Genomic DNA, 14,733 nt, shown 5'->3' on the forward strand with positions numbered 1-14,733 from the left:
CAAATGGAAATTCGGTCATGTGATAACAGGTGGTCATGTATGAGGGGAGATCCTAACCCTCTCTGTAGCATCTGATGTGGAAAGCCTCTGTGATCTTCTACGCTGTCTGCTCGAAAAAAACCTTGATGCAACAACAGCCCGTGTTGTGTCTTTCATGCGGTGTCTCGTCTGCAGCGTTTCACCATTGTTGTGTTCGCCACAGTTGCTGCACGTTAAGTTAAACAGCACTCCAGGTTTCCTCTTAGGAGGTCTATTAGCCATCTGTGTGCTGGGAGAGGTCTTCGAGTGTTTAATAGGTAATGGTAAGTGTTGTGGTGCTGCTCCTTGTGAACTGAAGACTGCTGATTGAAGTGTATTCCAAGGATCTAGCCAGTTATAATCAGAACATAAACAGCAAAAGCATATCCAAGCATGTTTCGTCCCCATGTGGACAGAATGACTCGATGCAAAAACAGCCAGTAAATGTGTATATGAACTACTCTAAAACATGTTCAAGGTAGAGCCACCAAAAAATAAATCCCTACTTAATTTCAGCTCTCACTTGAAGGAAGTCTTAAACAAACCCGATTTCCTAAATGGATGAAGCCCAAACTCATTACGGTTTTATTATGTAGGCCTGCAGCATCTGAGTAATAACAGCTGTTAGGACTTTGTCACAGACATTTAGTTATTTCTTAATGTCTCGGGATAATACATTTTGAGTGAGAATCTTAGCTCACTTGTTGTGCTTTCCTGTGTAAATTCACTCGCTCACTTGAACCCTGAATAACCTCTGTTTTTTTTTTTTTTTGGTGTCTTGCCCGTGCATCTGTTTGCCACATCCAGCTGCCTGCAGTCTTCAGTTGCAGGTTTGGATTTCGCCTCTTCGTCTGGACCAAAACCTTGTTTGTCTCTAAACCAAACCCTGAAGAACCTCCCTAAGCCAAGCCATCATCTTCTATCCAACCTCTGTGACAATAAAATCTCTTACGGCTGCCTGGTCTGTGTTTGTATTTGGGTTCAACAATTCTGTCTTAACACAAATTCATGTGGACTCGCCATCTGTTCTGGGACAATTCAACAATAGGTATCGTCCTTCAGCTCATGGGATTTGTCAAAACACAATGGAGTACGAGAAAAAAGCCAACATTTTCCCACAAAATAGCGATGGTTTCATCCTCGGAACAGTTTTTATGTTGTAAGGCAGGGGATGTTCGATGTTCTGTAACTTGAATTATACATCATACTGTACTCAAGTTCATGCTGGCAATCATTCAGAGCGTGTCTGTCTAATTTTGGCAGCTCCTCAGTTGCGGTTTGGGCTTTAAATACTTGGTCAACTTTTGACTTTTCATATCGTGAATCACCCCATCCCTCAAAATCAGCCACGAGGGAAAAGAACTCATCAGTGTGAAAAGACAGATGATTAAGTAAGTGGGTCGGGCATATGTGTGTATGTGCATGTAGACTATACACGGCAGTGTGATAGTGTAGAAGGGGGCAGGCTGGTAAAAAGGAAGCTGTATTCTCCATTATCTAGTGGCCAAGGCTGTGTTTCTGCTGACATAGTGAAATATTGATGTGGAATAAATTCCTGTCTAATTAGAGTGGCTGAATTAATCAGGAAGCGTTTAATTAGCAGAGTTTTCTTTTCAGTTGAGGGGAGGTTTTGATCTGAGCCATATGGCTGCTCCCTCTGATGTGCCGTGGTTCACAGGCTTTTAAATATAAATTACTTTTGTTAGAGGCCTCATGAAAACGAGCTTTTTGGTGACAGAAGGTAAACTGTATAGGCTAATAGAGCGTGATAGTATGGGACACTTGAAATAGCATTACGTATGGTATTCTAAGTAGCTTGGAATTGGCATACTAGTATAATAACTAGGTTATTGGTACTGGTCTTTGTGTTTTGGATTATAAAAAACATCTAACAACTACGTGTTTTGCATGCTGAAATAGTTGAACACACTCACGCACAGTAGTCTAAATTTACAGGTTATATTACACACACAAAAAAAAAAACAAGTCATCCAGCTCTGTGAAGCTGAACAAACCCTACTGTATGTCATGCTTACAATGATATTATAAATGCTGATGTTCAGCAGGTGTAATATGAAGTTGAGCCTCTTGGAAATGTCATTAGAAAGTATAGAAACTGAAAATCTTACATGGTGATGGAGCCAGATTAAAAGTTAGGATTCTGAGAGGAACATGAATGTTTGTGCCAAATTTATGTCATGGCAATTCACTGAAAAAAAACAAGTCAAATGTCAACCACATGGTGCTGATCGAGGAAACGTCAGGAGTAGTATCCGAAGCTTTCCTCCGCTGCAGACCATGACTGTATGTACCAAGTCTTCATGGCAATCCAGTAGTAGTTGAGATATTTGTGATATCTGGAACAAAGTGACCGCCAGACCATCATTGCCATCCCTTGAGCCATGCAGCATTTGTCTTTGTCCATTTTTTTGCCACGTCCTATTTCAACCAGCTTTGCTTTGGTTAGGGTGGGCTGAGGAAAATGAGAAATGTTGTACACATGAAATAGATATTTGATGAATTATGTGCCAAGACCAAGGAAAAAGGAGTGAATGAGTAAAAAAAAATTAAAAGTTCTCCAATCAATCACCTAAGATCCCCCAAAACACTGAATGTCATCATATCAATTTAATCAAATTCTCACATTTTGTGAAGCTGGAAACAGATGTTAGTGTTACAGTTCAAGGATACTTCCACAAAAGAACTCCAGCGACATCCCAAAACTATTAGAAAACACAAAGAAGAGGCATACTGTTCTCTCGCTACAATGAACATGTCAAGTGTAGTTAATTCTTGTCATCCCGTCCCCGAGTATGCTCAGTGATGTATGCCTGACATGAGGCAACTCTCTGGAGACTGAAAATGCAGCAACAAAGTTGTTTCAGAATAAATGTGTGTCTAACCAGTTTGACAAAGCTTTTTGCTTTGTGATCCACCTGTTGTAGCAGTTTACAGCAACGCAGAGTGTCTGAGTCAAAAGCAACCTTAATTTACTAACAAATGAGAAGCCACGGAGCAGATTCTACAGTGGAAGTGCATGTAAATAAGGATACCTGTGAAATTAAATGTGCTCACCACTGCTCAGCAAAACAAACATGAAAGAGATGACATTTAAAATTACCTAGCACAAAGCTGTGAAGTACACCGCCGTGTCGAGCAATAATCTCAGATAACACCAGCGTGTGTGTGTGTGTGTGTGTGTGTAGGGTTTAATGTGCAAACTCACAGTATCGTTGGGCGTTTGCACATTTGATTGATGAGATGGTCAAAAAACAATCTGCCCTGCTGTCATCAGCCCATCAATGATGAGTGGGATGAAGGGAATAAAGATGGCAGAGCAGTCAGCGGTGGGATTTATGAGTTTGGGCTTAAGTATTGGTGAAGATGTGGATGCATACAGATGACTGTCACACATGTATCAGCAAAGGTAGAGGAGGTTCATTACTGAAATGTACTTTTTCAAGCACAACTTATCTGCTCGCAAAGCCTCACAATATTGTCAATACTCCATTTATTTATAGTGTGTCATCTACAGTTAGTGATATATGTTAGTTATACACAGTATATTTTTACTTTTCCGGCTAAATCACAATACGCCAACAGTTTGACTGACTGTCCAGCTATCTTCTTTAGCTATCAGTGAATACAGCATTTTCTGTCTAGTTTGCAGTCCAAGTTTTAGTCCAACATTATCATGAATAAATTGTCTGTCCTGAGGCAGGAGCATGTATGGATGGTAATTATTTTTTTATCCTTTTTATTTACTTTTTGCCGCCAAATGATGAATGAGGAAAACGCACGAGGACTGTGAAAAGCACAAGTCAAGTTGGACGTCCATCTCTTGTATAGAAGAACTGGATATCGGACTCCAACGTTTCAGACCGTGGAATGTTTTTTTTTTTTTTTTAATATTAATAATACATATTTCCAAAACTTAGAAAGAGTAATGACTAATGGATTACTCGCTGCACTGCATCTTCATACATACACAATTTATGGCTCCCAGCTCCTGTTTTGTGACTTTGAAATATTAAAAGAAGTGACGCCTGCTAGCTCTCTGTCAACAGACATCATTCATGCTCGTGGAGCGAACACTGATTCTACTGTTGGTTAAGTGCAATTGAGACTTGTTCCATTTATATTCCTTGATGAGACGCGTTCAAGACAAATAGCTAGCTGTGTTCTTCTACCCACCCAGACCTCTCCGCTGCGGCGAGATAAATGCGTTACAGCATTAGCGTATGTGGCTAACATGGGCAGCATTCAGACTGAGAAGTCAAGGAGACAGGAGATATGATGATATACGATGTAGGAAGTTGGTCTGAGTAATAGACTTGTGAGTTTGGAACCTTATTAGACACAAAACCACTACAGAGAGCTTCATAATGCCACATGACAACATTGTTTTGGTCTGAACATGGATTTGTGAATGCCTCCATCCATGCCAACTCTCTCTGGCTTTTGAGGCTTTTTCATTTTTGACAGAGACAGTGTAATATAACACGGTCCAGCAGAGTTTGTTAGTGAGATTTGATAGTAGCCACCTGCTACAGTTAGATAAGTAATGACAAATACTCCTTAGAAATGTATAAGAATCAGTGTGGGACTGCCCCACCCTGAACATTTTCTGCAGACTGTCTTGTGCATTTGTAGAACTGTACCTCTTGCAAGAATAAAATGACAAAACCTTTAAAGACCAATTGATTGATTCAAGGTCCTTATTTTGTGTCGGCGAATTGCTTCCCAGAAATTTCAGCAACAAACTTGGCGTTGTCGGCAGGATCTCAGGCTGATCGCTCGGGACCCGGAGAAGGTGACTGATCATCTGAGACTGATCAAAGTTGTCTCACCTCCACCTCAGTTCATTCGAGACGGGAGGACCCTCTCCGTGGACCTAGAAGCTGTCACCTCGAGGTCCAACGAACTCAGATTAACAGAAAACATCCTAAATTCAGGGTAAGCAAAATTTTCAATTGTTTAATGAATCTAAGTCAATCAGTCTTTGAATATGGAGAAGAAGGTTACTCTGGTCACTTCTTAGGACAAGTGTAGTAAGGTACTCTACACTGAAAATCTCTGAGAGATTAACTGAAGAGTGACAGGAATGTGGGGAGAGAGAAAGATGGGGAACGACATGCAGCAAAGGGCCGCAGGTCGGATTCGAATCCAGAGCCGCTGCTGAGCCTTCATACATGGGGCGGATGCTCCACCAACTGATCCAATCGACACCCCCTACTGTGATGCTATTTAACTCTAGTAAGCATTATGAGAATTCACAACATCATTCAACATCATACAGTGGTTAGCACTGTCTCCTCACAGCAAAAAGGTTCTGGGTTCAGACAGCCGGCTTAGGTCTTCCTGTGGCTTGGGAGTTTGTCGCCGGGACCTTTCGGAGCGTGTGGGGCTCACACGTTCTCCTGTGTCTGCATGGGTTCTCTCCAGTTTCCCTCCCACAGTCCCAAAGACATGCAGGTTAATAGGTTAATTGCCCATAGGTGTGAATATGAGCGTGAATGATTGTTTGTCTCTATGTGTCAGCGACCTGTCCAGGGTGTACCCTGCCTCTTGCCCAATGTTATCTGGGATCGGCTCCATGTCCCATGACCCTCCAAGGGATAAGCGGTTATGGATGATTGAATATATTAGCTGCATAGCTCAGTATACTGGTCCCTGGGCCTCCTTCAGATGACCTCTTATTCATTAGATGGAGACAAGGGCAGAACATTTTCACTACATGGGTAAACAGTCACAGTACTATTATCATCCTGGCGTCAACCGTACACTTCAGAGTTGTGAGCGGGTAATGTGTGCAGATGTTGTCACCTGTTTAGATATCACAGCTGCTCAGCTTGCAGACCAAACATGGCGCTGTTTGTTTGTCATTGGGATCTGTCTGTTTGCAGTGGTAGGTCATTACCTTTGAAAACTGTATGTGGATGATGACCCTTTTACAAAGTTTCCACGACTGCGTGTGATTCAGGTCCAAAGTTTATCCGTGTTGATTAGAAAAGGTTTAAGACTCAAGATCATTTAGTAAGAAGGGTGGCTGAAAATTGGTTTTAGCAGCTAGTATGTACCGTGTAAAGAAGGATTCAAAGCTCGGGTGGTAACTAGAAATGTGCCCACTGAGGTGCATTGGAAAGGACGCAGAGATGTTAGGATGAAGTCATATTTATTAATCACAACAGATAGTTCACTAACAAGGACCACTGCAATATAGATTTATGTTTGGATTGGTTAATTGCAAGTGATGGAAAGGATGCGCCCTGGTGACCTGTAGGAGAGAAGAAGGGGTGAACAGCCTTATCAACAGTGGTCATTAAACAGTGCTAACAACTGTTATTAGCAAGCCTCATGAGTAAAAGGTACGCAGCTAATAAGCAAACCACTGGTATTACAGCATGACCGAGTACAGAGTACAGATGTGCTGTCGTCTCTGCTCCGCTTTGCCCTGCAAACTACAACTAGACGAAACACATGTAAGCATGGCAGAGAAACTGATAACAAGGGTGCCAATTGGCTGATCCCTACTCTCAGGCGAGTGACCAGGCTACTACAATACGTGAATGAGTGAGTCCTTCATTACACAGCTGATTACACTTGTTTCCTGTGCTGTAGTTGTGCAGTAGACGATTAGAGTTGTCATCAGCATTCACAAAGCTACAGCGCAGTCAGTATTCATTTAAACACATTTGAAACGGCGTGTAAATATATGCATGATTAGAATTTGATGTTGTAGACCTGAAGAGAGGGCCGCAGTCACAGCAGTCAGGTTGCCAGTATCAATATGGTTTTAAACAAAGAACAAACACCTCGAGGAAAGATGGGAAGCCGCGACTATTAAATCTAAGTCTTCCTCGCTGTTTCCTACATCATTATATGAGTCGCTGCAGCAGAAATGCGACCAGCTTTGATATCTAACATCAAAACACAGTTTGAGTGCATTTACTAGCCACACAGTGTAACTGTTCTATCCGAGGGGGTGATGTAAACGGACTCTCTGTCTTTCAGCATCAGCACAAGCACAAAGATGTGCAGCGGATATATCAAACATGCCACTCAGCCACCTGTCTCAGACAAAATGGCCAGTTTACTCTGCTCTTTGTTATCATCGATGAGCACAGAGAGAGCCGGGGTGCCGGCTCGAGTGAAGTGCCAGGGATCTCTTTTGTTGCCTGGTGAAATGTGACACTGATGACTGAGCGGGGAAGGCGATATCACTCGTCTCTTCTTTTATTCTGTTTTTTAGCTACTTCGCCATTCAGTAAGTATCACAGAGGCACGATTAGCGGCCACATCTCTCATCTCGTCATCTTGTCACACCAAATTGAATTGGTAATGCGCACAGATCCAAGAAACAGACTGAGAGAATATGGATTTGTATTTGAAGTGCGCGAAGCCGAGACTAATGCATTTGAAACTTATGGATCAAGTCGAGCCATTTTTTATAGATTGCATGCATATGAATTTAACAGCTATTTTCTCAATCAATCATTTCTCAAGAGTGATTAAAGTGAAGAATAGATTTCTGTGCCACAATTAATCATCTGATTTTTTATTTTTTTTTATTTGCTGAGATATTTTTAAGAGGTGAAAAACATCTTCTCATCTCGTTACCTCACGTATGAGTCACAATTTCTGATACATAGTTAACACCAAATAATTGAATGCCACTCAAACTGAGGTGGGGGGGATTTTTTAATGGTGTCACGAGGGGTCAGTATCGATCACCAATGCTATCACCACCTCACAGCTGTATTGTGTTCATTCTGTCCTATAGGGCAGTAAAAAAAAAAAGTCCTCTTTACGGCCCTGTCAAAGTGGAGGTGGAAAATGCAAGAAGATTTTGATAGTTTCTCTGAGAAAATCCTCTCACACTCGATGCTAATGATGAGGAAAGTGACCCAGAAATCAATCCAGGAACAGATACTCGGGTAAGTAACTTGACTAAGGAGGCTCTTTCTTGGACACACAAAAGAGAAATGGTGAGCAGCGATGTAATCAAACAAGGTCAGTGAAGGGCCATATATTTCTGGAACAGAATGGAGTCTGTCACTGGTTTACTAATGGGCACTTGACTGAGAGGGGAGGGGGGTTGGGGATCCAGGACTACAAGACTAATTTCTTTTTAACCAGCAGCCAGCAGCTCTGTGGACATCAATACTAATCTGGGATGAGTTTTGTTACAGATTGTATACATGTCAGGGAAAGTGAATTGTACATTTGCTGGTATCACTCACATAGTGCGTTCTTTTTATTGTTCGGTCTGATTGAAGTGTTAAGTATGCAACCATTCGTATTGGTGGTCATGGTGTGGAGATAAGATAAACAAAGCCGCCCTGTAAGGATCTTAAGTGCATTGCTCAGACAGTGGTGCCCCCCGGAAGAAATGTTTCATTAGGGTGGCCAGATGGGACCACTGGAAATCTTGTGATGGATGATCAAACAAAGCTTTCCACCTTCATATGTTATTTTCTTTTATATTAATTTAAAAAAAAAAGATAAAAAAAAGAGATACACAATGATGATGATCATGATTTAATTATACATTTAGTTTAATTAATTGATTCAAATGTATCAGAAAGGTAAATTGGACATTGGGGTGGGGGTTTGGGGTTGTTTGCAGAGGTGGGTGGGGAGTGCATTACAGTAATTATAGCATGGTGGAAATAAAAAAAGGAACTGTAAGATGTATTGTGCTATATTTTATTGTCTAATAAAAGGGCACATATGGGGTGGTCACTGATACGTGAATATGGAATAATAATTACGTTTACACCACTGTGGTTTGCGCTTTAGTCAAGTCAACTTTATATGGCACATTTCATATGACAGATTTAATGTCCTTTAAATAATAAGCAGTAAAAAAAACAAAACATGACAAATCATATTGCATACAGTATATAAGATTAAAGCATATGAGGGAATAATACTGATTTTAAAAAGGTTTTCCAAGTAAGCAGACACTTTAAATGCAATTGAATCTTGCAAAATATGTTTTTAGTCAGACTTTAGTTAGTGAATTTCAGAGACTGAAGATTTATTTTAGGTAGCGAGGAGACCTTTACTTAATGATCCAAGGGATATGTCCAGTGTGTATAATGTCAACAACACTGGAGTAGAGACATTCATAGTTTTAAAAAATAGGAAATATTGTAAAAAATCTATTCTTCTCTCTGGGAGTCAGTGCAGAGAAGAGGAAATAGGAGTGATACGTTCAAACCGTTTTTGATTTTAGTTAATATTCTGGCCGCAGCTGTCTGATTAAGCTTGATTAAATTTGTTTAACATCTGCTTTGTCCGTCCAATAAAAAGTGCATTACAATAATCATAGTCTAGTGGAAATAAATGCCTGAACCCGCTTTTCAGAGTCTGACTGTTATGGGAAACATCCAACTTCAGCTCTACAGTTGTATTTCTAAAATTTTTAAAAAAAGACAGTCTCAGAGATATTAGATACATGTTTCTGGAATATAAAAACTAAAATCAATTTAGACTAGGAAAACCCATAGGGGTCACAGTTTAAAGAGAAATACAGGGAAGATGATGAATTGGACCCAGATTCAGACAAGCAGAGGCAGAGCTTTGGCAGATCTGATGATTTAATTACACAAAAGTCAACATACAAAAGCTTTTGAATGTCAGGCAGGCTCAGGTAAAAACCAGGTTAACCAGTCCAAATGAGAAAACAAATCCACCAGGGAAGAGGAACAAAAAAAAAAAAACAAAGTCCAAATGGCAGACGAGGAAAGAAAAACCGGGCAAAAAATCCCCCAAAACACTTGAGTGTACAAAGAAACTGGTGAGAACTAATGAGGAACAAGTGAAACTAATCAGGGCAGACAATCAAAACCGGTGGTTTCCTACCGGTTTTGATTGCAGGAGATGGCAGGAAGTGAAGTTACAGACCAAGGAAGGGATGATGGTGACAAAATAAAACAGGGAAAACATGAAACCCACACCATAACAACAGGTTTCATAAGACATTCATATGACTATTTTTAAAACCAAGGGCTGCAAATGTCTGCTGAGATGGTGAATTTCTTTTTGTCCTTTCCTTTTCTCAGCATCCATGTGAGCTTACTTTGTCCTGTAGGCTTGATAGGAATGTAAATGTGTTTAAATGATTGTTTTCCGGCAGCTGTCAGAGCTTTTCACTAACACTTTAATGCACCAAAGCTATTCTAGCCTCCTTTCTTTGAAAATCTAACAAAATGCATCCAGACTTCAAAACATCTATGACAGATTTTGGATGTATTCTGTCGTGAATGAGCTAAATCATTTATTTTTATGAGATGTTATTAATCTTCTCCAGGCCAGAATGATAAGAACTCATTGGGGGAATATATAGAGGAGCCTGAGAAAAGTAATATACCTTTACATCCAGCTGAAGTATAAATATAGTATATTCCTCAGTATAAAATGAACCCAGCTAGCTTTAATCACCATCTCGCCTCTTTTCCTTCAATTGAAAGTCTATATGAATTAAAGTTTCCTTTCTACCGTTATAAATTATTGATTTCAGGACTTTTACAGTCTATTGCCATTAGGAACATATATTTTTGTGGATTTCTAAAGACATTTTATGTTTTATATTCTTCACCCTAAGTGGCTCTAACTGTTTGCTTAGGCTTGCAGCTAGTCTGTGATTTCATTAGCAGGATTGCCGATAAACTGAGCTGTGTGATTTATAATTTGACCTGAAAACGAAGCCTATAGGAGGCTGTCAGTGGGGAAACGAAGCAGGTTGTGTAGCTTGTGAAATCAGGCTTGATATCACCCTGTGTGTGTCTTCGCACCATATTCAACATGCAGTATGCAAACAAGCAACACCCGTATTATGCATATTTTTATGACACAATCTTGGCAGGCGGAGGCACAGAGCACGTCAAAATATGGCCCTGGCCCAAAGCAGGCTTCCTGGAGAAATTCCAGAGCCAGAATCAATCTATTGCCAGCTGCTGCTGATCCACAGCCTAATACAAGGTTCATGCAAAGAAGAAAAGAAAAAATAGAAAACTGTAGGATGAGATTTTTTCCCTCTGTGTTAGGGGAAAAATACTCATATGTAAACCTTTATTTTTTATCACGCAGGGAAATAATCTATCACATATAAGAACCAAAACTATTTGTTTTGATTATTAACCACCATTAATTGATGCTTACTTTGTAAGTAGTAAATGAAGAGATTGTAGTCATACCTCAAACGTCCACTTGAGGCTGGCTACAGAATGAGTTTACCCCTATGGTAAAATGTCCAACTTCACAGCAGAAATAAACATGTTCATAGTCTGGTGCAAAAAAACAGTTTTAGTCTTTATTTCTAATTTCCCCGTTCAAGACAACTGTACCTAGGCTGAATATTTATATAACTCACACATTCAGATTACATCAAGACTTACAGTTATGCATAATTAATAGTGTGGTTGCTTTGATTGACAGGTGCTGTTACAGGCGGCTTGTTTGAGCAACAGGGCTTCATTCAGCACGTCTCAGGTCTACCCACGATCCAAGTCTTTGACAAGACAAGACGGCAAGATGGTGGCTTACCCGAGCTACTACACTCTGAGCTTCACAACAGCTCTCCAGAAACCTGTGGGTGACATGACGGACACGAAGTCCACGTTTTATACTATCTTTATGCTATCTATGGTCTATGGTTAACTACACTTAGGGTACATGAACTGTCATGACTTCATGCACAAAAACGCATGAGTTTATTCATGTAGTACTTCATCCCTATCAGGAATGTACGACAGTTCACACTATCTCATGCATGGCTTTATGAAAGAACAATACATGTTGTAATGGTCCATCTTTCGTTTCATCATGTTTGAATATACAGAAGAGAGAAAGAAATGAAGAAAGAATTTGTAGTTAAATCATGATTATAACAGAATACATATGAACTTAACAGGTCACTTTTTCCCCTGTAGACTATGAAGGAACAATTTTAAAAAAAAATCTGTTGAGTTAGAATTTTTTTGCTGATTAAAACTAAAATTGTCATGCTGATTCCAGTTTTTTTTTTTTCTATCATGTCAAGTTTTTCCTCCACAGCTGACCCTCCAGATAAGCAAAGTTCCACTGATCAGCTGTAGTAAGACTTGCCAGCTGATTACGACTGGACTCATCTACAGCTACGTGGCAACTTGATTCCATCTTAGTGTTTTATTTACAAAGGTGTATATTTCCTTTGTTCCAGATCATGTCTGCTCCTGCTACTTCTCGTAGTAAATGCCTAAACAACCCTGACTCCTTTTGCTGTATTTGTGCTAGTTTCACCATTCCAAGAGGAAAGCAAACATCAGTGCATTTGTCAAAGAAGCATATTTTGCATATTTTAAAGTAAAACTCTGTGATCAAGACAAGCCATGGGCCCCTCACAAAGTGTGCAAGCAGTGTGTCGAGAGATTACGGATGTGGACCAAAGGAACACGTGAAAAGTTGGCATTTGGCGAGAGCAAAAAGATCATTGCACAGACTGTTACTTTTGTTTAGTGAAAACAAGCACATATCTGTTAAGTATTTTTCATATTTTTTTAAGAAAACAGGGATCCTGTAGTTCAAAAACTTGACGTGATAGAGAAAAAGTGAGATCAGTTTTGGATACCGCTCCCAACGATTAGTTAAAAACAGCTGTCAGACCGAACTCAACAAAAATTGTGTTCCCCAAGTGTAATGAATTACCCAGATAATCATTATGATTAAAATTCCTTAGCTGTTGCATAAAATCATGCATGAGATAATGTTATTATTGTGCATTCCTGATAGTTATGAAGTACAACTTTAATTTATGATAACTCATGTATTCCTGCTACAAAGCGTCCAAACAATGAACTTAACCCTCTCGTAACAATACACGTACAGACTAACAAACTAAAAACTGATGAAACCGCTTACATCTGAAATATATTCCTTTTCTTTTTGGATTCTGATTGAGGTATAGACATCATTTTTTAGTTTTACTTTCATAAGACACTTGAAAAGTGAATTTGGGGGAAAAAAAGAAAAAAAAACACACACCTCTGAAGTTCAGCTGAGAGAAACCGGGTCACAGAAAGAAGTTCTGACCACTGAAGCCCAAAATTAAAGCACATGGTGGAACAGTGTGGGAGCAGCTTATTTCATGGGCTAGCAGCAGACAGTTTCAGGACTTCCTACTGACTGGAGAGCATACTGTGTGTGTGCGTGTGCGTGTGTGTGTGTGTGTGTGTGTGTGTGTGTGTGTGTGAGTGAGTGTGAGAGAGAGAGAGAGAGAATGTGTGAGTGTGTGGCAGCAAGCTGTTCGGACCCCCTTTTCCCTACATTTCCATCTGTCACACTCTGCTTGGTTGCTGTGGAAAAAAAAAATAAAGTATATATCACTCAACTGCAGTTGCAGAGGATTCACTTGTTATCAGGTTCACACCTGTCCAACAAAGTCCTCTAAGTGGAATGTGACCACGGTCATGCAGCAGAGATCAGCTCAGTAAATTACTTCCATTGCTCTTCAGTGCTGTGGTAAATTTGTAAGGTTAGATCAGCCGTTTCGGATTATTTTACAAATGTTCTTTGCTTTTACAACAACAAAAGAGAACAATTAATCGAGCATGCACCATTTGCTCTGCTGCATTTATTAGACAGGTTGTATAAGTTAATACACCGTTCCACGCACACACACACACACACACACACGCCTTGCAACCCAACAGTATTCTCTAAACTCCTTCATCCACTGAAAAGACCTTTTAGGTTTTAGAATAATCCAAGAGAAAGCTGAGTGTGCAGAGTTTCCAATCAGTCTGTTAGACAAAACGTTTTGTTCGTTCAGCAATCGCGTCGCTCAAATTTGTTGACCTTGCAACGGCCATGTAGCAGTCATTTTCTACCTTTCGCTTTCACTTTCCAATCTCATGTCCAATTCTTTATAATTACTGCCCACAGCTTGCCCTTACTCCAGACCTTCAAATTGAAAGAGCACAGAGGGAAGGGAAATCCAGGGAAGGTCGGATCGTGTGCAAAGTAAAATATAGATAATGCAAGGGAAAGATTAGTTTTTATGCTGTGTAAAGAGCACATAATAAGGGAATAATGAATACTGGAAACAAAACATGTATCTTAGTTTAAGAATGTAAAAGTTCTTGATTAGACAACAAAGATTTAGGTGAGTCCGTCATCCGTCTTCTCACGATCCCGAGAAATAAAAAGTGTTCCGTTAACAAAGCAAAGGAGGAGCAAACTAGGGAACACACAAAAAAAGGAAATAAAGGCAGAAAAAGTGGCATGTAAGTAGGTCCGCTTTTTTTAGCAGGTAATCATTCTTGGTAGAGACTTGTGTGGCACCGGGTCGATTGCTGGGCAAACTTCAACATAAAAAAAATGTGGTAAGAAATCCCATGGAGTTTATCCTCTCCAGCCCAAAGGGAAATCATACTGCGGTTTACCTGGCCTCTTTCTTAAATCCGCCATCTCCGTCTTCTCCATAGATTCAGTGTGTTTGTCGCAGGCTTAAGACACTTAGGTCGAAGCTGTGGTGAAGGTTTATTACTGTTTCTTATGTTCCGTAGTGAGACACAACAACAACGGCGACAATATCTGTTACAGCACTTTTTCTAAAAGGATAAGAGTATGCGGTCTGGTTTGATTGTGAACATTATATTGTAATGTTCAAAAATACTGACATAACGAGGACTAATCCTCCATTTAATATCTGAAAAAATCTGGATTTTG

This window comes from Larimichthys crocea, chromosome VIII, assembly GCF_000972845.2.
Source record: "Larimichthys crocea isolate SSNF chromosome VIII, L_crocea_2.0, whole genome shotgun sequence".
NCBI classification, from domain to species: domain Eukaryota; kingdom Metazoa; phylum Chordata; class Actinopteri; family Sciaenidae; genus Larimichthys; species Larimichthys crocea.